Genomic DNA, 25,632 nt, shown 5'->3' with positions numbered 1-25,632 from the left:
AAGTGGGAATCATATTTCACAAGTCTGTACAGAGAACAAGTGGAGGACAAAAATTTTAAAAAGGTACCTGACTTGATCATCAGTCAGCTTTCAGTCCCATCAAGCCCGGTAAGTGATGGCTTACCAACAATAAACCTGACTCAGGTATCGACAGCCATCAAGCAATTCACCCAAGTTGCACCCCTGGTCCAAGTGGTATCCTGGCAGCAGGAAACAAATGGACTACAGCCACATGGGCATAGGTTATGGCACCCTTGTTTCTGCAATATCTGTTGGTGTCAACTATCCCGAATTCATGGAGGGGCTCAGTACTAGTATTGTTACACACAAAGGGCTCTGGTCAAGACCCGGGAATTACCATCTAATAGCGCTCTTTGACATAGAAGGGAAGCGCTTTGCTAGTATTTTGAACAGGGAGTTTCAATCCTGGGCAGAGGGCAATAATCTAATCCCGAACCACCTAACAGGTTTTCAGAAGGGCTGTGATATTGAGGACAATCTCATTTTCCTGTCCTACTTAAGTGAAGCACCTAAGGAAACAAAGGGTAAGGCCCTCTACATTAGGTTTATAAACTTCCAAACACCTTTCGATAGAGTTTCAAGATCGAGGATTTGGTTAGAACTGAATGCCTGAGGATTTCCAACTGACCTGCTAAATGCCATCTTCGCGCTCTTCTCCAACACATGGTTCAAAATAAAAGTCAGTGCCGGATGGGGTACCACGACAAACCTCAAGACAGATAAGGGCCTAAAACAAGAATGTATATTGGCACCTTTATTGTTTAATCTGTATCTGGCCGACCTTCCAACCCACCGGGAGGCAGTAAGTGCCTTTCCACCAAAAACGGCAATCACCATAGTACAATTGTTACAATATCCAGACTACACTGGGCTCCTTGACTTGAGGACTATTGGGTTGCAGAGGTTCTTCGATACACTTGCAGCTAATTGTAAATCAACAGTCTCAAGATAAATGTAACAAAAACAAAAGTGGTGCTAATTTCATCTAAACTGAAAAAAGAGGGACCTGGTCCATTGAGGAGAGTACTGTTGAAGTCATGGAAGCATATACAATATCTGGGTTTATGGCTGGACCATAGGAGTCACATTTACCCAACATTCATGCAGAGCAGGCAGGAGTAAATTCACTGGAACGGGTCTTTCGCAAATTACATACATCAATGGTAAATCCTGATTTAAGACCCCTGCTAAAGGTGATGGGCTGCAAACTGCTTCCAAAAATAACATATGGCACAATCAAATTTAGGGAAAGAATGGAAAATTGTCTAGATAGGACACAATCTATCTGCTTCCAAAGAGTCTTTTCCCTTTCAAATTGCATGACACACGTCCATATTCGACAGGAGTTTTGCTTGGCCTCTGAGCTCTGGTCACTCAAGGCAACATTTTTAACCTATTGCGTGAAAGCTAAACAGACAAAAGAAAACACGTTGAAATGCATAATTTGGGAAACAATAAGATCTCCGTTGACTAACTGGCACAAGTATCTCAACTTAGCATTGGATACACTAGATGCCCAAGAGATCTGGTCAAGTGGCCTTCCAGCACCAGTAGTCTTCAGACTGATAACCAATTAGGCAATATAAACCTGACGGGAACAGGATGCTCTGACCATCAAGAAATTGGCCCAGGGTAGATGAGCATCCTCACTGCACGAGCCAAGGTTTCTGCCAACTTATCTGTCCCTGCCCTTCAGCTTGGCCTTAAAGCAGGAGCTAATGAGGCTGTGATTAGGGCTAGTTCTGTTGAAACTGTACTGGTATGGCCAGAAGAACTTTGATGAACATTATAGATGTTGCCGCTTTTGCGCAAAGAAGGAAGAATCAATAATTCACATCCTGTGCATTTGTGAAAAGTGGCTCCACCTCAGAATATTCTGGCTGCACCCATTATGGCGTGCTCTAAATATTAGAACTTGCCATACAGCCGTTGAACCATGTCTGAGAAGTGAGTCCTCACAGGTGACAGAACGATTCCTGAAGTTCCTGAAAGCGGCCCTGGTATTACCCATATCTGCACCAAATGCTACACCCCCAAAGCCCAGTAAAGGCACCACAAACTCTAAATACTAAATTCTTTTAGTGGGCCCCACATGTTTTTGCTCTACAGAAGGACACATTGCTATAAACACTTCTCCATGCTTTTGATACATCTCTTAAGTAAGTAATTGCATTTTAATATGGACCTTCAGCATGTGCCTTTTTGACTAGACCATATGCTCTGTTATAGGGCCAGTTTAGATATATTGAGCATGGACACGTGCCTTTCGATTAGATCACGTGTTCAGTTATGGGGGCAGTTCTGTAGCCAATTCAGGGGCAAAAATGGCACTTTAGATCTTTATCAGTATTTTAATATGCAGCACTTTATATATATAGACTAGTAAAAATGCACTGGGATCTTTAATCAATTTTTTCCAAATGTTAACGATCTCTAACGTGTGTAGGTTTTAAGCCTCACCTTAGGCCAACATAAGTATTTGCTAAGTAGTTTATATATAAGCATGCATCCTTGGCTTTTGTTGTAATGATTTTAAATAATCGCACAAAAAAGAACGTATTTGTCTATCTCCCTAGGTACTTTGTTATCACATGTACTGTAACATCATTTTGATCCAACCACCAACGCATTAAGTCTGACCTGCATCATGCAAAATGAAATCAATGAACCGTTCAAGTGCAAATTGAAACAGATGGTTGCAAAGTAGACTGTAGAGGTACCGAAACACTGTGGGGACAAAATGCAAGACTGGTAGCAAGAGTGCAATTGTTGCATTATATAAATATCAAGGTTTACATGCATGGTTTGCTCCTAATTTAGAAATGAAACAGCATTGAAATATTTCTGAAAATACCCTAATAACAAGGGCTTGTTTTAAAAGAGGACTTGCTGCCACGGTCTGTGCTGATTTCAAACTTGTTAAGCTCGCACATTTGGGGGAGTTCATGTTTTATTCGCTAATCATGTCCTCACGCTACTACTCTGTCATCCTGCTCTCTCTTCCTTCCATCCTAATGGGAATTGCCTGAAGCTGCATGCAGAAACTGAAATAGAGGCTAAAAATAGCTGTCAATTCAAAGACCACAGAGGATACCAGCTGTGAGAATCCTTCTTGCTTACCAATCCGGGCTACATACTGTATGTCACCAGTTGTTCCCTCCTAGGTCCTTTCTCTTAACATAGTGGCAATAATCAGAATTTGTTACGTGATTTTGAAAAATAATGGCAAAAGAAAACTTTGTATCATGACCCACACAGAACATAATGTGGTCTCTGATTACTCTTTTTCTGCTGAATTCATGCCATTTGTCTCATTTACAAATACTTCTCTTTTACAATCAAATTACTCTATGTATGGAACAGACCTTATTGGGAATGCTCAGTCTCTAAGGTTCTGGAAACAAATCCAAACACCTCAGCCTTTGAACCTTTCATATTTATAAAAATGTACCTGCACAACCAAGTGTTGTGACTGCAGGTCTAGGACAAGACAAAGGACTAGCTTGCTAGCCTTCTACACCACTAGCAAAACAATTATTTGGAAATCTCTGGGCAGAATAGCATGTCACATGTATTCAATGTCTAACTGATGGATAATGCTGCCTCTGCTATGGCATGTTACCATGTACAAAGTATATAAAGTTCCTGGAAGAAAATGCTTAGATTAAGCTCATGAATGGCAGCATTGTTTTCAGGAGTGGATCACAATGTTGCTTCCTGTTGGGGGAGCTATTAGACTGTACCCCTAATAAGTGTGCAGTTCAAACAGCTTCTGTTCTCTTTTTCCTGACTTCACTGAGGCCTTGCATGAATGCTAAACTGAAGGGGTCACAGCAATGTCTTTATGAACGTTCTTCTCGGCACCATCTAGGTAGCAACTCTTCTAGCAATCCTTCTAGCCAATCGAAGTAAAAAAAAAAAATAAGACAACCAGGAAACGTCTACGAAAAGTCTATGGTTAACAAAAAGCAGAGATTTGTTTCTAAAACCTGCATTTTCAAATACAAATAACATAGAAAACATCAGCCTGACTCAGCATCAAGGGTAGAGAAAGCTGATTTCGCAATTGACCAATGAGCATGAATTCCTTCACGGTGGGAGGAAAACAGTTTTTTTTCCTTAGGCAACCTCATCACAGAAAGGGGCTGCAGTTGGCCATTGATATGCTGTATTTCCTTGGACAATACGTTACTAGAGCCGTACGTCTTTATACAAATTATGCTATACTTAAGCAGTATTGCCTGAGCCATTGAAGCTCATTAAAACTTGTGACCTTTGGTGATTATTATTGCGTTAAGGAGGGATTGATGTACCTTAATATAGATATTTGAAAAGTATTACCTTTAGTTTCATTGATGGGCAATACATCAGGGGGTTATTGATGCCCTTTAATGCTTGTCCCCATAGTTGCTCATTACTGCCTTGTGTTATTGAGAAGCATTACTGTTTCTGGCTACTGAAACTGATTAATGCGGTAGCCACAAAGGCTCAGTACTGATTGTGACCATTCATTTTCAGTATTTCCTGATGCCATTGAAGAATCATGAGGTGGGGTAGAGCGCCTATAAAAAAAAGGGCTCCATGCTTCTTAGTCAAGGAATTGTTTGGGGTCAGACTCTATTCCTCTGCCCTTGGCAAACATGGTTGAAGGGATATATCATATAACATTTAATACTCTAATTAACTAAGCTCTCCGGGAGGCTGAATTCCAATGATGCCATCTTCTTATCTCCCAACCTCCTGTTAATCACAGCATTATTACCCTGCACTGTACCGTATCTTCTGCCATTCCCACCTACTGCTCACTTTTTGTTTTACTTCACTAAATTCCAACAGTGTTGTACTACAAGGGATTAGAATTTCAATTATGAATGAAAAACATGCAATTCACAAGAAATAGGCATGGTTTAATTAACGTTTACAGTGGAACAAGAATGTGTACAACATAGTACCTAAAAATACAGAAAACTAAACACTTAAATTAGTGACGTAAACCTAATTCTCACCCTGGCCATGGAGGGTGAAGATCAAATGCATATTTCAATAACAGAGTATGTGACATTGTTGGTGATTTATGTCTAGATTTATGACGTGAGAGAGTAAATAAGTTGGTATCTGAGGACTCATTGTTTTCATATTTTTCATTATTTATGAAAACTGTGTGTTGTAACTATGACCTTGTTTCACCCTCGCCCTTCCCCTTCCCTTTCCCCCCTCCTTGTTCAGGAAAGTTGGTATCATCCATGTGTCAGCCGGGCGCTCGCTGTGGAATGTTGACACAGTGACCCAGGCTTTGTGTGTGACAAGCTGACGGCAGTCTACTATGAATCTTAAGGCAATAAAGCAACTCAGTTATACTCCACGTTGTCTCTCCTTACTACATCTTTTCTGGCGACGAGGGTGAGGAAACTGAGCCAGGGACAGTGACTGTCGTTTCCCTGGAACCGTGATTGCTTGTCATCCAGAGGAGCAGTTTGGCGCCTGCCACCAGTGTCGAGCGAGGAGGTCACCGCTTCACTGGAAGGAGCAAGAAGAAGTCACGGCAAGTAAGGGTATTCTGTTGAGCTACCCCAGCGTAGTGCAGCCCTCTTGAAATGTGCCGGCTTTGATCGGGTGTCAAATCGGACATCGCGAGGGGTGTAGCGATCTTGCCCCGTGATCGTGAGAGGGTGATGTTAGCTGTTGTGGTATAAGCGTGAGCGCTATTTTCGGGTGTCTAATCGGGCATCGGTGGGCAGCTAGGGAAGGAGTGCCGTGTAGCGCATGCTGTGTGAGGGCGTTTGCAGCAGGTCACAGACTTGAGGGAAGGCAAGCACAAGCTCTGTCTAGGAGAGAGAGTGGCCACCGTCTCTCTCAGTGTCCATTCTGAGGAGAATTGTCCTTCGCTTGCCACGGTGGTGCATCGGTGCGCTTTAAGGCATCCCAGCGTGAGGCACGGGAGTGCGCAGCTCTGACTGAAGGCGCTCGCCCTGCATTCTCATGAAGCAAAAGAAAAGAACCTAGCAGGGTGCTTACCATCGGGAAATTCGAGCGTGGAGAGGCTTGCTTCAGCGTGAGGTTGCCACCTCGGCAGAAGCGACGACCATTTTACTCGTTTCGCCGTTTCCTGTGGGAACATCTCCCGTTTGTACACAGCCCAGCCGCCTGGAAAATCTCCTCACGCAGGCACTCGATGAGGGAAGCCCTCAGAACAGGAAGTCGACGCCAGTTCTTGGGAGCGGAAACCCGAGAGGAGAGTTAAAAAAAAAAGTGCCAGTAGAGGCAGAAAGGGGACTATACTCTCGAGTGTGAATCACTACAGACAGATCTGGTGCTACTAACTGTGTTCAGATAAAAGCAAAGGGAGAATAAGTGTGGTGGTTAAAGCTTATGGGTGAAGTTCATGAGCGGGCATTCCTCCTGAAAGTAAAAGAAATAGAATCTTGTTTTTTTGGAATCAAGACTAGCGTGAAGTAGAGAGTTGTATGGCCATGGCAGGAGCAGGAATGAGCCAGCCTCCCCCTTTCCTTAACGAGTTGGGTGAACCAGTGATTCCTTGGAGAAGGTGGGAAGGAATATTTAAGTCATACTTGATAGCTATTGGAGGTAGTAACTACACCAATGTGCGTAAACAACATATTCTGTTACACAATTTAGGTACTCATGGCAGGAAAATATATGAGGACATTACGGGTAGACTGATTGAGGATGAAGAAGAGGTGGTAGAGGAAGGTGTTAATGTCTACGAAAGCACCCTGAGAGAACTAGCAGCTCATTTCAAGGAAAAGATAAATGTGGTAATGGAAAGGCATAAGTTCTTTAAGAGGGTGCAGAAGAGAGAAGAGAAAGTGAGCAATTATATAGCTGTGTTGAGAGGTCTGTCAGCCACATGCGAATTTGGGCAACTTACGGACTCTCTAATAAGAGATCAACTTGTCAGGTGCACCAATGACACTAAAATACAGGAGGAGTTACTTACTAAAAACCCCAATCTAGAGGAAGCGATTAACCTAGCCAAGGGCCTAGAACACACGGCGCGCTGCATGAGAGAAATGAAGGTATCAGAGGGCAATAACAGAGAAAGGGTTGATGGTAGATCTAATTCAGAGAGTGAAACTGTTTGTAAAATAGGTGAAAAGGCAAAGGAAATTACTCGCAGCAAGCCCGTGGCTTCAGTGTGTTATAAATGTGGTAGTCCCAACCATATGGCCAATAATTGGAAATGTCCGGCCAGGAATGTTCAGTGCAGGAAATGCAATAGGTGGGGTCATTTCTCAAAAGTGTGTAAGGCTTCAGGGAAAGCAGTACATGTTATAGAGGAGACACCACTGGATGAGGAAAGGGAAAAGTCGTATGTATTTCAAGTGGGGGATGAGGACAAGAATGATGATGTGTATCCCAAATGTGATGTTTTACTGGATGGGGTCAAGTTTTGTATGTATGCCGATTCATGCTCCCCATACACTCTAGTAGACAAGAAAGTTTTCGATGATAAATTTGCCAACCACCCTGTCAAATTGCTACCTCCTGATATAAGTCCTAAGGGTTACAATGAGGGAAGGATTCCTCTTGAGGGAATGGCAATCATGAGAATATCCTTCAAGAACAGGCACACGGTTGGGAAGATTTATGTGTCCACTAGGGGTTCTACACTATTGAGCTGGAGGCATCAGAAGCAGTTGGGAATCACCCTAGACCCTAACAATAGAGAGCAGGTGTTGCTAATTGAACCAGAAGGAATATCTGAGGACCTTACCAAAGAATTTAAGGAAGTGTTCAGTGATAGATTGGGGGTCTTCAAGAACTATATGCATAAAATTGTGTTGAAGGAGGGGGCGGTGCCTGTGGTGCACAAGACTAGATCCATACCTTTACGCATGAGGGACCCCCTCCAGCAAGAACTCAAGAGATTAGTCAGTGAAGGGGTCATCACAGAAATTGAGAGTTCAGAATGGCTAGCGCCCATTGTCATCATGGCCAAGGATAAAGGAAACAGTATAAGACTCTGTGTAGACCTAAGAGACCTTAATGCAAACATCCTTGTTGACAGGTTTCCCCTTCCTAGGATAGGAGAGATGCTAAGCACTATAAAGGGGGCAAAGTATTTCAGTGTGCTGGATTTATCATCGGCTTATTATCAGATCAAACTACATCCCGACTCCCAAATCCTCACTGCATTTACTACCCCATTTGGAAACTTCAAGTTTCAGAGAATGCCATTCGGATTGGCATCAGCGGCGGCTGCCTTCCAAAGAGTTATGCAGCATGCATTAAAGGACTGCAAGAACACCCTCTGTTTTCAGGATGACATACTTATCTATGGAAGTGGAGAAGAAGAACACAACAAAATGGCTAGGAGAGTGTTGGAAAAACTAAAGGAGGTGGGATTCACCACAAAACCTTCGAAATGCAGATTAGGAGTGAGTTCGGTAGACTACTTGGGACACACGTTATCTGAGGAGGGAATGAAACCTAAACTGGACTTGGTGAGGGCAGTGGAGGATGCACCGAACCCGAAGAGTAAAGAGGAAATATTGTCTTTCCTGGGTTTGGCAGAATATATGGCCAAATTTATCAAGGACTTCGCTATAGTTTCGCAGCCCTTGAGGGACCTCATAAGGAAAGACAGTGTGTTCGAATGGGGAAAGGAACAGGAGCTAGCCCTGAAGAGTATCAAGAAAGCCATCATCGAAGCTCCGTTTATAGGGAAGTTTGACCCCAATGGTGTAACCATTATCTCCACAGATGCGAGCAACAAAGGCATTGGAGCGACCCTATCACAAGAGGAAGGAGGAAAGATAAATGTCATAGCCTTTGCGTCCAGAACCCTCACCGTGGCAGAGAAGAACTACTCTACTATTGAGAAGGAGGCCCTGGCAGTATATTGGGCCATACTCCACTACAAATTCTTCATTTGGGGTACTACTTTTGAAGTACGCACGGATCATAAACCATTGGTTGCTCTGTTCACAAAAAAGGACATGGAAAGCATGACACCCAGGATAGCCAAATGGGCAGTAGGCTTACAAGCCTACAACTTCGCTGTATCATACATTCCTGGGCAACAAAACAGAGTTGCAGACTACTTGTCCAGAGCACCCACAGAGGGAGGAGAAGAAGAAGAAGAGGAGAAGAATAACTCGATCTTGGAAGTGCGTATGGCAGCTGTAGAGAAAGAGTCATGGAAAACCCATATGGAACAGGACGAAGACTTGAAGAAGGTGAAGAGGTACATCTTGGCAGGATGGCCTAAGAAATGCAAAGATGTGGAGACAGAGATCCAACCCTTTTGGAATGTGAGGGAGGAATTATCGGTGGAAGGGGATCTCATAATGAAAGCTGGAAGATTGGTCCCACCAGAAGCTCTGAGAAACCAAGTAGTGGAACTAGCTCACGAAGGACATCTGGGGAGAAGCTTGTGCAAGGCCAGACTTCGTGCAGACTACTGGTTCCCCACCATGGACAGAGAGATGGAAGACAAGGTGCGTGATTGTTACGCATGTGCTGAGAGCGACAAAAACAAAATCATAAGAAGAGCACCACTGGCACCAGTGGAAGTACCAGAAGTGCCGTGGAGCAAGCTAGGATTTGACATTGCTGGTCCTATTCATGGCAGAGGTTTGCAAGACTGTTATCTATTGGTCCTAGTAGATTATTTCTCTAGCTGGATAACTTGCAAGTCAGTACACAGTGTGAGCACTAAGGTTATCGTTGAGTTCCTCAAAGAGGCGTTTACACAGGAAGGCATCCCCACAACCTTGGTCACCGACAACGGTGTCCAATTGGTGTCGGAAGAGATGAAGGACTTCCTCAAAGACTGTTCGGTGAATCACATTCGCACCCCTCTTTACTGTCCCAAAGCCAACGGGAAAGTAGAAAGAGTAAACAGGATGTTAAAGGAATGTATTCAGTTGGCCAACCGTGCAGGGGAGAAAGTGGAAGAGGCCATAAGAGACATGCTGTGGGCGTATCACACCACGCCAAAGTCCTCTACTGGAAGAACACCGTTCGAGCTGCTGAGGGGAAGAAAAGCAGGCACCAAGCTCACCCCAGGATGGATGGGGAGAAAACAGACAACGGAAGTTGACCCCAGCGAAGTAAAGAGAAGGATAGAAGCCAGCCAACGCAAGTACAAAGAATGGTATGATAAGAAGTGGGGAGTGAAAGGAAGAAAACTTCAGGAAGGACAAGGAGTCTATGTCAAGAAACCGGAAAGAGACTGGAGAGGGGGCGACAAGTTCTATGCCTCAAAGACCATCCGCAGACCCAATAGAAATTCTGTGGTTCTGGAAGATGGAAGGTTGTGGAGCCATGATCGTGTAGTTCCGGCAGAAAGAAGAGAACAGGGGGCAGGAATGAGTAGGGTAGGAGGAAATGTTGTAAGAGAAAACATAAGACAACACAGAGCGAGCGATAGACTCAGAACACTTCCCCAATGGCACAAACAGTACATAATGAGGTAGACTCACAGGCAGGCTTCAACCCCAGACACCTATATCCTTGGTTCTTATATTGTTTTCAATTTCCCTTAAGGGGGATGATGTGTTGTAACTATGACCTTGTTTCACCCTCGCCCTTCCCCTTCCCTTTCCCCCCTCCTTGTTCAGGAAAGTTGGTATCATCCATGTGTCAGCCGGGCGCTCGCTGTGGAATGTTGACACAGTGACCCAGGCTTTGTGTGTGACAAGCTGACGGCAGTCTACTATGAATCTTAAGGCAATAAAGCAACTCAGTTATACTCCACGTTGTCTCTCCTTACTACACTGTGTGACATTGTTTCCTTGAGCAATGCATTTCTTTGTAGAGTGACTTTGTTTAATCGTAAGGGACATCCCTGAATGTATTTGGTATTGGAATGCGGTGTTCCATTTCATTTCCCCCTTAAAGTGTGTTAACGTCTATGTGTCCTGAGCAGTGATATAATTTGTCATATCATAGAAGATGTATTGTAGTATGGAATGTTTAAAATAATGCTTAAGGTTATAAAATGCTCATAGGTGTGTAGGAGTTAAGGTTAGGTAACTACCTTCACTAGTTTCGTTCCTGCCCTTAGGTTTCGTGCACTACCTATCATTGCGTATCCCCTCCCCTTAGTCACCCAATAACTAAACTTTTAATTAATGTTTTTCTTCATTTTACTATCCCGTGGTTTGAAAGTATTCCACTGAGATGGAATAGGATAAGTGATTATTTTGCACTTTATTTTCAATAACAAAACGTTGCGCTCCCGTTGGCGCCCAGGAGCCACCGAGCCGGGGGTATCTAAAGATGTCCGGTGCTGGACGGCGGCGGCGAAGGCGGAGCGGCGCTGGGCCAGCAGAGGTTATGCACACTCCTGAAGTTAGGGCACAACCACCGCCCGTCGTGAAGTCCACTTTGCAAACACTGACTTTCCCCATCGAGGCTTCACCTCTGCTCTTTGGAACACTCCCAGCCAGATTCATCATTCTCCCGTTTTTCGAGCCCCTAATAGCGATTCATAAGGAATCGCTATTAAGGACTTGCAAAACGGGATTCATGTAGGAATTGCAAAAAATATTGCGATTCCTACATGTTCCTTATTTGCGATTAGCAAATTGCTAATCGCAAATAAGGAATAACTCCCCATGCATTCCTAAGGGCCTACAGGCCCATAGGAATGCATGGGGAGTTATTCCTTATTTGCGATTAGTAATTAGCTAATCGCAAATAAGGATGCAATTTCAAGGGTGCAGGGGTGTCCAAAGGACACCCTGTAGCACCCCTGAAATGTAATCTACATTGGTGTTGCGCACACACATGTCCAAAGGACATGTGTGTGTGTAACATGCAACTTAGAAAAATGCATTTAAATTCATTTTTCTAAGTTTTTGCTATTTACCACGAGGTCTGACCTCTCGGTAAATAGCGGCACAAAATTGCAATTTCGCAATTTTAAAATGATTCATGAATTGCATTTAAGGAATCTCAAATAGAGATTCCTTAAATGCAATTCTTCGCAAATGTGCGAATTCTTTAATAGCGAATTTTGCATTTGGGATGATGAATCCCAAATGCAAAAATTGCCCTCGCAAAAGGCAAGATTCTGAGAATCTTGCCCTTTGTAAGTGCAATTTAGCTTGATGAATCAGGCTATCCCTTCCATAAGGGCCCCTCAAAAAAGAGAATCCCACAACACAGCCAGCTGGAGGAATCCCCGATCCACAAAAAATAGCACCACTCCTGCGGAAACAGTGGAAGTTGCATAGTGTGACTCCAATGTACTGTTTCTCTCATGCACGTCTCAAGGACTATTTCCGGCAGCTTTCTGTCTTCATTGCAGCAGAAAAGCAGAAGGGGATGGCTGTGCAGATGGGCTTGGATCTCGATGTGAAAGTGGCTCTGTCTACCCTCTTGGGTCTCAAAGGCAGAGAACGTGACCCGGATGCTATTCTATTCCAGCTATTTTCAAAACCACTGTTTGCACCTTCAAACTCAGAAGATATAGTGGTATGGACAGGCTCGTTCTGCTGTACTTTTGGGGCTGAAGAAGTGTTGGACTTTTTACCAGAACCTTTTACATGCCTTCCTTTATTTTTGGTAAACGGCACTGAGACTTTCACTGCTTTCGTTGGTAGCTGGTTCCAGAAGACCTTTGACTGCTGCATTAGTGACTTGGCCATCAGCTCGCGGGACCTCTCGTGGATGGATGCCATGTGGACAGGCTATGACGTGCACAGTCATCTCGCCCCAACAGAACTCTTGTTTTCTGCGCCTCTCCATCCGCAAAGCCTTGACATTTCCTATGCTATACATCCAGAAGAGGCTCGAGCCTTGTGGGACGATATTCATAAGAAACGGGATGAGGTCACAGAGGAGGAGGTGCAATTGTTCTTGAACTGTTTGTATTCACATTTCTTCCGTGACTTCAAGATCCATCTGTCTGCCACAAAGTTGGTGTAAGTCGCCACTTCCTTGGCTTCAGTTCACTGTGATGGAAAAGTAAAGTTCCTGTGTAGCGATCATCTCACCATGGTCTTGGCATTACTGACTGAGCCTGCCATCAATCAAATACAGTATTAACCACTGGGATAACGCAACACCAGCATTTTCTCTAAGAGGCGCAAGTGAAGTTGAGCGTTTCAGTAACACACCCTCCTGTCATCGCCTAGAGCACAATAACTGGCACTTTGAGCTGTGGCTAGCAGGCTAATATCCAAGCGTATACCAGGACCCTTTGGGGCTGATTGTATTTCTCAACCATTTCAAGATGCTTCATCTTGGAGTCTGTTCGCAGGTTTGCTTTGACGCTGCTGCAGAACTTGCATGGTTGCTCAATCGGTTTTGTTTGAATGATCAAAATGTCAGAGGAGGCGTTGCCTTCAACTTCCAAATGAACTGTGCACGGAATGTTTGTTCTGTGTTAACCAGGCTTCGATCTGCTCATTATGTGGAATCAGATATGTTACAATCTTGGACATTCGACCACACCCCTCTGTACCATAAAGAGTCTTTAGCAATTTTGAACTAAAAAAAAGTTGCTGTATTTGACACTATCACAGTTGTGGGCCTGATGAATTTTGAGTTCTTTAGTAACTTAAGTTCTACGTGGACCACCAACTTGTAGACAATATCTTAAATTATGTTTTTATATTATAGAAGGAAATTGCTTTAAAATGAGTCACTCTGAATTGTTTTACTTGTAAATATGTGTTTATATGTATAGCCCTGTTAGCTTTTAATTATTAAAAAATTGTCAAATATCTCTGTTTTGAGTGGACCAGGAGTATGAAAATTAAAGAATGATCTGTTTCGAAAGGTCAAAAAAAAGAACAAAACAGAAGTACCTATTACAAAATGAACAAACATACCATTAGCAACTTCTGTCATAGAAAGGAAATATAATTTTCATGTGTTGTGGTAAAAAAAGAAATGGATACGTAGCCTGGTGACTAATGTGGTGTTGCCACAAAGTTATCTTTTATTACGAGTGTTCTGCTGCAGGGATGTTAACTGCTCAACCCCGCAGTTAAAAATACCGTGGGTCACATTAACTTCAGGAATGCAGAATAAATGAAGTTAAATCCTGAGAATCACCTGAATATTGTTCGTGGGAACCATCACCTTGCAATTCTTTACTCAGATATCCCTTTGTGCCTGGACTTCACAGAATGCATGGCCTCCTGGCACTTTCTGGACACCTGTGTGATCCCACAGGACCATGCCACCGTCTGCTCTAGGGGCCTCAGCAAATCCACCCCTTTTCTTTTGCCAGGGCTGGGAGGCCAGTGGCTTTGACCTGTTGACAATCCTTGCCCCTGGGTAACAGCCGGAGTAATATTTTCTATCAGTTTTCAGAAGTCCTTGTGTTCTGCACGGTCCCCCTCCCTGAGCCATTATAGGCATCGGGTTGCCCAACCGGGGCCTAAACATCTACAAAAGAAGCATGCCACATGTACCCCCACCCTGAGCCTTTAAAGGACCCTGGGGGACCCCATCCACCAGAGCTACTATTAACATTAAAAGGGAGGAGGGGACAGCCATTATTAGCCTCGGAGACCCCATGCCCCTGGGCTGGCTCACATGCTGTGTCACAGGGAGTGCACCCTCAAGACATAGTAGTTTCCCTGGCTGCACTGTATTTTTAAAACTCCTGGCAAATGGAAGCAAACACAAAATCTGCTCACTGCAGGCAGGAGTTTTAAAAATGCTCTGACTGTCTAGCAGCGGAATTGAGATATATTTTACTGCCTGCACTGATGCAGACAGGGAAACAGATCGAGATATTGCTCCTGCTCAAAGGAAACATCATCAAAAATTCTCCCTCTGGGTGAAAGCAATGCTGGGTCCCACAGCATGCGGGAAGCTGGCTGGGGCTGCTGGGGCCCTGGGTCTAGCCATGCGACCCCCAATGAGTGTATGTTTTGTGCCCTTGGGTGAGCTCCAGGGCACCCACCTAATATAAGGAGAGGCCAAGGCAAATGGAGTCCTTCAGGCCAAAAAAGGCGCTGGAAGTGGTGCCACGTGGCCCCTTGAAAAAAACACATGCCTGGGGGATGGTGTTCCCAGAGCTTTTTTAAGGCTCAGGGAGGGGCAACACATGTTCCCATACCACTTAACTAAACGTCTTCAGAGGGCACAAAATGCGGCGGCTCGGCTTTTGGTCGCTCTTCCTAGATCGCACTCAGTTGCCCATGTGCTTCCGAGACTCCATTGGCTGCCAGTTGAACAGCGGATCGAGTTCAAGGCACTGTGCTATTCCCACAAGATTCTGGCATGACAAGCCCCGTTAGGGCTATTCCATCTGTTGGAGCACTACAAGCCAGGCCGTAGGCTTCGCTCTGCTGATCTTGCTTTAGTCCATGTTCCTCGCATCCGGAGAGCGAGGGCCGGCGGTCGTTCTTTCGGCTACTTGGCCGCTAAACTCTGGAACTCTCTACCCTTCTCGATGAGAGTAATGTCGAATCATCTGGCATTTCGCAAAACCTTAAAAACTTGGCTTTTTCCCTGCAAGTAACGTACCGTCCGCCAGTTCTACTCGGCTTTGGTTTTTGGGTGTCTGATAGTGCTGGGACGCCTCGACGCTGTGGCAGCTACGCGCTTTATAAATAAAAAAAAATAAAAAAATTAAGACATTGTACTAGGGGGTGGGGTCTATGGGCCAAAATAAGCTAGGAGGGGAGAATCCTTGCAGCTCCTATACACTTAAAGAAAAAACCCATCCCTGGTGTATGCTGTACTTAGGGCCTGATGAGGCTTAGGAAGGTAAGCCACACGGCCCCCCTCATATTAAAAAAAAAGGCCCTGAGTGATAAGGCTCAGGGCGGGGGTTAAGTGTCCCTCTCCCCTTTAAAATACATAGGGTCCTCTGGGATTGGGTCCCCGGGGCCTAATAGGTCTTGGGGGATGGGGTGCCTTGTGGTTCAACCACTCATTTTTTTTATATTAGACCTAAAAAGGCTTGGATGTGGGGAGCTTCATGCCTCCTGTCCTGTTTAATTGTATTTGGCCACAGGGATGGGGTTCCCAGTGCCCAAAGACCAGTCCTATGCCACATGCCAAAGACTTATCTCAAGTAACTATAACTTGTGCACTAAGGCAACTATAACGTGCTCCCTTGCCACGCCCTGCTAATTAACCCACATATTACATGAGTTATGACTTCTTCTATGACATCAATGATAATATCACTACAATATTTGCATGAAATTATTGGTGAGAAAACTGTGCCTGGCATGGGTGCAAGCTCTAGCTACCTTAATTGCAGCCTCCGAGCACTATTTTCTAAAGTTGCTTTGGCCTGCCTACTGTTGCAGGCAGGACATGCTCTCCCTCAATGCATATATATATTTTTTTTCATTTATCCAGCGTGGCATGCCTTGGCAAACATAATGGCAGACGCACTTTTATTTTCTTATTTGGTTTGCTGAACGTGGCTGCATGACTTATTTTTCTGTTTAATTATCTTTTTTTAACACGTTGGCACCCGTGCATTAGCTTTGAACATCTTAAGCTAAAGCACGTGAGCCGCGATTGGAAAAAGAAAATTGCGGCACTTGTGCTTTGGCTTTAGATGTTCAAAGCTTAAGCGTGGGTGCCGCCATAGTAACAAAAGTAAATAAAGAAGAAAAAAGCATGCAGCTGCACGCTTTTTTTCTATTTACATACTGTTGTTAAAATTGCGCCACACGCTTTAGCTTTCAACATCTTAAGCTAAAGCTCGGGTGGCTTCAAAAGTAAAGCAATAAGAAAGAAAGATTTTTTCTATTGCTTTACATTTTAAGCTACTGCAACATCCGCTCTTTAGCTCATGATGTTGGAAGCTACATGCGTGGGTGCCACAAAGGTCTCACATTTGCAAGAGTTAGAGATATTGGCATTGTAAATGACAATACCTTTTATTTATATGTTAGCAAAACCTGCAAGCAGTGTTTACGCACCGCTTGCAGGTCTTGTAAACACAGAAAATGTGGGACCTATTGCATTACAAATGCTTGTTTTCTATAGTAGTGTGTTGCAGTACTAGTGGTTAGCCATGTGTGGTGATTGACATATTTCAAGGCAGAGCTGGAGTACATTTAGGCCTGTTTTGTCACTATTGGGGCTATTAGGGCTGTATTACAATTAGATGTTTTTTTTCGTTGGGGAGGACAATATTAGGGGTGTGGAGATGAATTAGAGTTCATTTGTATGTACAACTTTAGGGACCTTAGTATGTGTGGATTATTGTGAGCTCTACTTTATTCTGAATAAAGCAACATTTTCCATTGTTAGAAATGGGGTCTGTAGTTGGCAGAGGGACATACCTTTGTCCAAATAGGGACCTGCTTCTATTCAGGGTAAGGGGGATACTCTTTACCATATTTTCCTGTGATATCAACATGGAGACCTGTCATAAGACAGACAATTTTCTGCATAAATAAGCAATGATGCCAAACACTGATATTCTTCTAATGTTCATTGAAAAGTGCTGTGTTGTGCAGTATGCCATACTTGATAGCAATGCCTCCAGTTCACAGTGGAAATTGCATCTCTTATTTTGATCCACAGACTCAAAACAAACTTCTGCAGATGGCTTTCCACCCTAAAAACATTTACAGAATTAACCTGGCAAAAAAGTAGTGTGGTTGTTTTGATAGTAGGAATGAAGAGAAGACACCCACAGGCAATATTAAAGTGGGAGTGTTGTAAATTGGGGTCTCTAGTTGGCAATGATTTGCACCTTTGTCCAAATAGGAACCCCTGCTTCTTGTCAGGTAAAGGGGGATTCACTCCTAAAATAACCCCTGCTCACCCCCTTGGTAGCTTGGCATGAGCAGACAGGCAATGTGTAAAGCATTTGTGAACACATACAGTAACACTGTGAAAACACTACAAATGGACACCACACCAGTTCAGAAAAATAAGTTATCTTTATCTAAACAAGATCAAACAGCAACAATACAGTATCAAGAATAAGGCTCTTAAATGGTAGAAATATTTCAGCTTAATGCAAGTTGTAAATGCAACACTTTTCCCACAAAGTACCTTAGATGCATCATGCAAAACAAACAAAAGGGTCACAGCGAAGGTGATGCATCAGTTCCTTCGCTGTAGGCAATGTGTCTGTTCCTTACTGCCGCGCAGGGGAGGCTATGCGTCTGTTTCTTACCGGAGAGGAGGCGATGCATCTGTTTCTTACCGGAGAGGAGGAGATGCGTCTGTTTCTTACTGCAACCAGATGGTGCCTCAAAGACGAACCGGTACGATGCGTGAACGTTTGCAGCCACACGGCAGGCGCTGCGACGGTTTTCTCAGCAATGCATCGGGCCCCGATGTGGATGCGGCGCGCTTCTTCTCCGCGGCTCGGCAATGCGTCGGGACTAGGTGCGGATGCTGCATGCGTTTTCTCCGTGACTCGCCGATGTTTTGAAAAACGGTGTGGATGCGACACGCTTCTTCCTCGTTGTGTCAATCTTCCAGCTCCCACCAACAAGCAGCCTCTAGAGGTCCTAAACAGCAGCAGGCACCTCTTTGGTGGTTGAAATTCCCAGCAAGGAAATTCAGGGGAGCTAGTGGTGAAGTCTTTGTGTCCCTGAGACTTCAGAACAGGAGACAAACTCAGTTTCAAGCCCTTGGAGATTTTTTCTTCAAGCAGGTGACAAAGCAAACAGCAAAGTCCTTTTTCTCCTTTCCTTGGCAGCAAGCAGCCACTGCAGGCCAACCCCAGACAGCAAACAGCACAGAGGCAGTATTCCTCCTCAGCTTCTATGGCTCATCTCCTTGGCAAAGGTTTGTCTTGATTTCCCAGAAGTGATCTAAAGTTCTGGGGTCTGGGTGCCCATTTTTATACACACACATCCTTTGTTCTCAGAAGGCAGAGAGTGTCTGTACCCAGCCAAAACCAGTTCTTTCCTCTCTGGTGCAGCTTCCTGGCAGAAGCTGGAGACAGCATTGTTGAAAGCAGACCTGTCCCAGGCAGGTCAAAGGAAATCTACTCCCCCTACTCGAAATTCAACCCAGGCCCATTTGCCCCAGCCCTGACTCATCAGACTGCCGGAGCCCCTGCCCTCTCAAGCCAGACATGCAATACACAAACTTAGTAGAGGCACATTGGAGGGATAGGCAAGAAAATACCTACTTTCTAAAATTCGTATTTTCAAACACAGAATGTTAAAATCACCCACACTAAAAGATGCACTTTAACATTCTGAGTTTAGGCATCCTAAACTTTATTTTTCTATCTTGTTCCCAGGGTCAGTTATGTTTATAAGATGTTATAAGCAAACTGGCCTATGGGAACAGATAGCCTTGCAATAGTGAAAAATGAAATTGGCAGTATTTCACTATCAGGATATGCCACACACATCGGGCATGTCCTACCTTTCACGTACAATGCACCCTGCCCACAGTGGTGCCTTGGGACTACCTTAGGGGTGACTAACATGCAGAAAAGGGAATATTTGGGGACTGGCAAGTGTGTGCACTTGCCAAGTCGACATGGCAGTCCCAGACTGCACACAGGCTCTGCAATTGCAGGCCTGAGCCACATTTTACAAGCTGCTTCTGTCGGAGGCACAATCAGTGCTGCAAGCCCACCAGCAGCATTTGATTTACAGGCCCGGGGTACACATGGTGCACTGTACTAGGGTCTGACAAGTAAATCAAATAACCAATCATGGAATCACCAATCTATGCAACAATTTATAAATAGGAGTATACACACTTTAGCACTGATCAGCAGTGTTAAAGTGCCCAGAGTCATAAAACCACCACAAACAGGTCAGAGAAAATACAAGAAGAAGGCAAAACGTCCTGGGATGACCCTGCAAAAGGGCTAAGTCCAACATCCATAAAATGAAAAAAATGTATCTGGAATCATTCGTCCCCAATTATTAGTTAACGTCATCGGTTGTTTACATGTTTGCAGTAGAGCTCCTGCTGTACAGAAAAAGGAACTGCAAAGTGAAATTCACTCAAAAAATCCCTAGTCATATCTACGACTCTCCTCTCGTAGTCATTTAAGAAGGGTTTTATTATGCATGATTGACAGCCACAGAAAACAGTATTAGGAGGAAACTCTCAATAACATATACATAAAGATTATACACAGCTTAAGTTTTCTTGCAGTATGGCCTTAAATTGCCTCTAATGTATGCAAATTATGTGCATCTAGAAATTACGTGAAACAAGGACCAGTTGCTATGGTACTTGAAACTGTTTAAATATGACTTTGAATTGATTGGAGGAACGAGGAAGGTGGTTGGAGATTCTCCTCACTAACCACGTTTTTCTCCAACTGGCAATGTCTAGTTAGATGTTAGATAGCTCTAGGGTCATTAATCTTGCTTTCATGTGAAACGCGTAACACTATACGGCATCCATGAAACATAAAAGGCAAATAATTACACAGATTTAACTACCTCATTGTCGACAAGCAGACACTACCCAGGGGATAACTAAAAAGAAAAAAAGTAAACCACAGACTAAAATAACATGTCTTAAAATGTCTGTATTTAATATGATATGTCTCATGAGGGAGCTATACCAGACACTGTTTCCTTTGTGAATATACACATAGCTGATCTCGTAAGATGATAAATTGACATATTTTGTTCGGTGCAAGCCACAAACAGAATCATCTGTCGGCACACACATTCCACCCAAGAAGGATTAAATGTAGAAGTGACAAAAAGCTTAGTTCTTCTAAATGCACTCCTAACTTGGAATTCCGAATGGGTTTGAATGACAATCTATGACTCTTAGAAATTTCCACATGCAAGCCTTATTTATCCTATTCCGGTGCGCAGGTTTAGTAGGAAGCGTCTCGCAAAAGGTACGAAGCAACGATATTCGGGACGGCCATGATCTCAGGTGCGGCGTCGATGCGCGGCGCAGCGTCGATCTTTTCCTCTCACTGTCCATCGATGTGATGGCTCTGCGATGACTCTCGCAGCGAATTGATGCAGTCCGCAATCAAGCGGTGCGACAATCTCACCCAGTGACGACAGGCTCTACGACAATACTCGCAGTGATGGGACTTTTCCTGCACCGGAGCAAAGCGTTCCGCAAGCGAAGGATGCGTTGGTTCTTGCAGCGGCAACAGGCGCTGCGACGATCTCGATCTTCACGGCTGCAGGAATTTCCTCGCACTGATGGGGATGCGCTCCGCAAGCGAGCGATGCTTGAAACTTGGCGGAAAGTCTTTAGTATCTTCTTTTCCAGCTTCCCAAGCACAGGTACAACTTGCAGAGGCACCACAACTGGCCCAAGTACTCTAGGAAGGACAGAACTCTCTCAGTAGAGTTCAGGGAAGCTGGGGGTGAAGTCCTTTTGTGCATGGGACTTCTTAACTGGGAGCCAGCTCAACTCAGGCCCTTGGAGATCTCTTCAGGCAAGGGGACACAGCACAAAGCAAAGTCCTTCCCCTCTCCTTGGCAGCAAAGCAACTGCAGGTCAGCCCACAGGTACACAGCAGGACAGTCCTTCCTCTTCAGTCTTCCAGCTTTCTCCTTGGCAGAGGTTCCTTCTTGATTCCAGGATGATCTAATTTGCTGTAGTCTGGGGTCCTATACTTATACCCCTAAAAGTCTTTGTTCCCTTTGTGCAGGAGGGCTCTGAACCCAGTCTGAACCAGTTCTGGGTATTCGTTGAGCACTTTGTTTTCCTGGCCTCTCCTTTCCTTTCAGAGAGAAGGGCAGGGTCATCAGCTGCCCAGCAGGAGCTGGAGCCAGCATTGTGGAAGGCAGGCACAGCCCTATTCAGGTCCAGGTGCTACTCCCACCCACCACTCTAGATACAGATGGAGCTATTTAGCCCAGGGATCTCCCACTCACTCTCTGGGAGCCACCTAGCCCCTGTCACTCACAAATCAGACAATCAATTCACAAACAGGTCAAGGCACACAGAAAGGTCAGACAAGAGAACAGCAACTTTCTAAAAGTGCTGTTCTCAAACACAGGATTTAAAACCACCTTTCCTAAAAGATGTGTTATTAAATTCTGAGTTCAGGGATACCAGACTTTTATGTCCTATCTTGCTCCTATGGGAAGATATGCAGGTAACCACTGTACACAGCATTCCCCATGATAGCCTATGGGCAAGATAGCCTTACAATAGTGAAAACCGAAAATGGCTGTAATTCACTACCAGAGCATGTCACCTGCACTGGTACATGCTCTACCTTTCACATACACTGCACCCTTGTCCAAGGGGGTACCTTGGGCCTTCCATAGGGGTGACCAATGTGTACAGAAAGGGAAGGGTTAGGCCTGGTCAGTGGGGACACTGGCCAGGTTGACATTGCAGTTCACAGACTGCCCAAAGGCACTGCGGTGGCAGGCCTGAGACACCATTTTAGGGCTACTCATATGGATGGCTCAATCAGTGCTGCAGGCCCACTAGTAGAATTTGTATCACCAGCCCTGGCACACTCAGTGCACTTTACTAGGGACTTCTTGGTAATACAAATATGCCAATCATGGGTAACCAATCACAATAACAATTTACTCAGGGAGCACTTGCACTTTGACACTGATCAGCAGTGGCAAAGTGCCCAAAGCATCTAAACCAGCAAAACCGAAATCCAGCACAGCATCAAAAATACAGGAGGTAGAAGCAAAAAGACAGGGGAAACCACATCAAAGATGCCAGGTCTAGCACTTGCCTTAGCCATTTGGTGTTTGCAGCCTGTCTCCGGTCTCTTCACTGGGCATTTGGCCTTTGGGTATTCCTCCTAGACAGCCACACTCAAGGGGAGCTTAGGTGACTATTGAGCCATTACTGACAGGATGGGAGGCTGCCCTTCTGTGCTGAGCTGCTGCATTCTGCCCCCTTGCCTTGGGAAGAAGATCTGGACCTGCAACTTCATCTTGAACCCAGGACCCTAGAGTGACTCAAAGGGCTTGTCTGCTGGCCTCCTGATCTGAGCCTCAAAGATATCCATTTTAGTATTGTTCCACTTGGACATATAGTTGGCCAGGGATCCCACAAATAATAATTAAAAGGCCAAGCTCTGCTGCACCATTGGCAACTGAAGAGCCTACTTTTTATGTTAAGAATATATGACAAAGGAATGAGCACAACTTCTTGGAGCAAGAATTGTCACTGGCTAACTGACTTATGACCTATTTGAGCCTGATCCAGTGGATACAGGGATAGTCCTACATCAATATTGTGGAAGCACTGGAGATATGTGATCTTCAACCACTGTATTCCCAGTAATTGTTTTGTGACCAGTTGAACTATTAGTTGTCCTTAAAATAACATAAATTGTTGAGCTAATAGCCATCCAGTATATCAGTTACATTTCTTTTCAAAACGTCTACAGCAATCAACATTCAAAATGCCTCCACGAGTCTTGACTCTATCCTATAACTTCAATTGTCAGGTTCCAGTTGATCCATTGAACAAGACTCCTTTATGCCCATTAAAATTCAAAATTTAAAATACATTATTTAACACTCTTGTGCTGTTGAAACTGGAGTGCTGCAACGGATTAGGTATTTTGATGGGCTCACTAGCAATATTTTAATTATTGCCACTATAGCATTGATCAGCCTTTCCCAGCAGGACAACAGCTACTTCTACTACTACTGAAAACTTGAGTCATCCCCTCAATGTGCTGTAATGGAAACAAAGAGAGTTTAGTAAATTAACTACATGTGATGATAAGTGATGATGATATGATATAATAGATGATGTGAGGACAGTGTGATATGGTGAATGAGTGCTAGTACACAAGAGACAGAGTAAAGGCAAATGCTGCCTACCTTTTGAGAGACACACATGCGAGATAATGTGGAGACAAAGGACCTAGATTACGGCAATAAAGGTTGGTGACAAGGTTACAAAAACAGTATTAATCTTTAAAAAGTGGAGAGATGACTCCCAAAGAGTAAGCAAAAACCCAGACCCTAATGTTGTAGATAATGAGAGAATTGGAGGTCAGGGAGAGTCCTGGGATTGCCAGGACGCCCAAACTACCAAGGACAGACAAAACCCCGGTTTCCCCAAAAGGAGTGAGAGAGCAGCTGGATGCCGTAATGTTTCCAAGAGGCTATCCGTATAAGCTTAGACCACACATTTGGAAACCATGACGTCTAAGATACTATGCCTGCTGAATTTTATAAAAATATAAGCGTTTATACAAGTTGACATGTTAAATGTTAGTTAGCTTCTGACTGCGGCAGAATATTTAGTGCAAAAGAAAACTCGGAGAAGAATCTAGTGTGTCATATGACACGTGGTGATGCAACACGTGTACATCCATGCCTGCTTCCTGGGGAAGAGTACAGCGTCAGTGACTTATTTCAATGGATGAACTGCGGCAGTAAGTAGATGCCTCACATTCTATTTCAGAATATGGTGTAGCTGGCCAGGTTTTCGGATACAGTGTCGCTGCAAACCACAACACCAACCCAGCCTGCATCGCTAGTGGACCAGATAAGCTGTGATCTGATTCCTCTTAAACAAATTCCACAAAGACCTTTGAAAAGTAAACATCGGAGTGTTTTTGTTTTGCTTAAATATATATTGGACAATGTTCTAGTTCCTAATGAATCGGTCCAGGTTCTTAAAACTGATTGGAAGGTTAGTTTCATTTTTATCCAAAGTGTCCTTTTGTATTGCTTTCTTTTCTAATTCTCTAACTTCTATTATTGTTGCCATAGAGAGAGTCTTAGCACACATCTGTTTGTGATTGTATGAATGTGTGTGTTCGTAAGTGCCTTAGGGTAACCACGTTAAATCTCTGTCTTATTTTCCATTTCAAACTTACCATTGACTTTTTTGCAGGGTGTGTTCACATTCAAATGAAGGAAAAAGTTTGCTTCTGCGCTTGCGGTGCATTATGGGCGCAGGCGCAAAGGCAAAGAGACCATCAAGAGATGCAGTGACTGTGTGTCACAAAAAGGTGTCGTACAGTTAGTAAAACCCCTCTCTGGACTCCCATCTGGAATGGGAAAATGGGTTGCAATGGACCCTCCCCCAGACACTCCCCTGCAGGAGTGTGAAGTCACTGGCTGCACGTCCCCCCAGGAGGATCTCTGACCCCCTTGAAAGTACAGACCTGTTGCCGCCGGTACTGTGAAAGGCAGACCGACGCCTCAATCCGTTGCTCCATCTTCGATTAGACGCTGCCTCCCGGGAAACACGAGTTGCCATGCATTGTCAATAATAGGACACATTATCCTGTCTGCACGTGGCGCAATTAGTCAAACGTGCACCACAGCACAAACCAGTGACAGGCAGTTCTGACTGTAATAGGGACCCTCAGTGTTTGCTGTAAACCATATTGCTGCAATAGCTGCATTTAACTTATGAGGTAATTTAAAATGTGCAACCACTGGTGTGTGTTCCATTTTATATATATTGCACAAACTTTTGGCAATGCATTTTAATATAAAATAATGCAATAGCCTTATTAAAAAGCAAATAGCATACGCGGGCACACAAGGAGAAACGTTCGTATGATCCAGTGTTGATGGTGTTAGAGTGCTCAGCATGGGTGTTCACAAGCAATGCGCAGGTCGGTTTATGTTCATTGCCCACAGTACAAAACGTTTCTGGGCATTCCCACAAAGTGGTGCCGCTCGGATGAAGCCAGTCCATATAGAGAGTCGTCAGATGGCCACTAAATACAATTGTTAGATCATTCCAACATCATCAGACTTTATTCGGTCTTTCCGACCATCA

At 44.3% G+C, this 25,632-nt stretch overlaps 1 protein-coding gene and 1 pseudogene across 4 annotated transcripts in view; both read left to right on the top strand.

Annotated features, from left to right (window-relative positions):
• Positions 1–25,632, top strand: part of FGF13 (fibroblast growth factor 13) — a 1,132,668-nt gene that overhangs the window by 300,136 nt on the left and 806,900 nt on the right. The window lies entirely within an intron of this gene.
• LOC144827759 (centromere protein L-like) lies at positions 11,269–13,041 on the top strand (annotated as a pseudogene).

Source organism: Lissotriton helveticus, chromosome 4_1 (assembly GCF_964261635.1).
Source record: "Lissotriton helveticus chromosome 4_1, aLisHel1.1, whole genome shotgun sequence".
NCBI classification, from domain to species: domain Eukaryota; kingdom Metazoa; phylum Chordata; class Amphibia; order Caudata; family Salamandridae; genus Lissotriton; species Lissotriton helveticus.
Note: the sequence above shows the minus strand (reverse complement) of the source record. Positions and strands in the feature narration are given on the sequence as shown.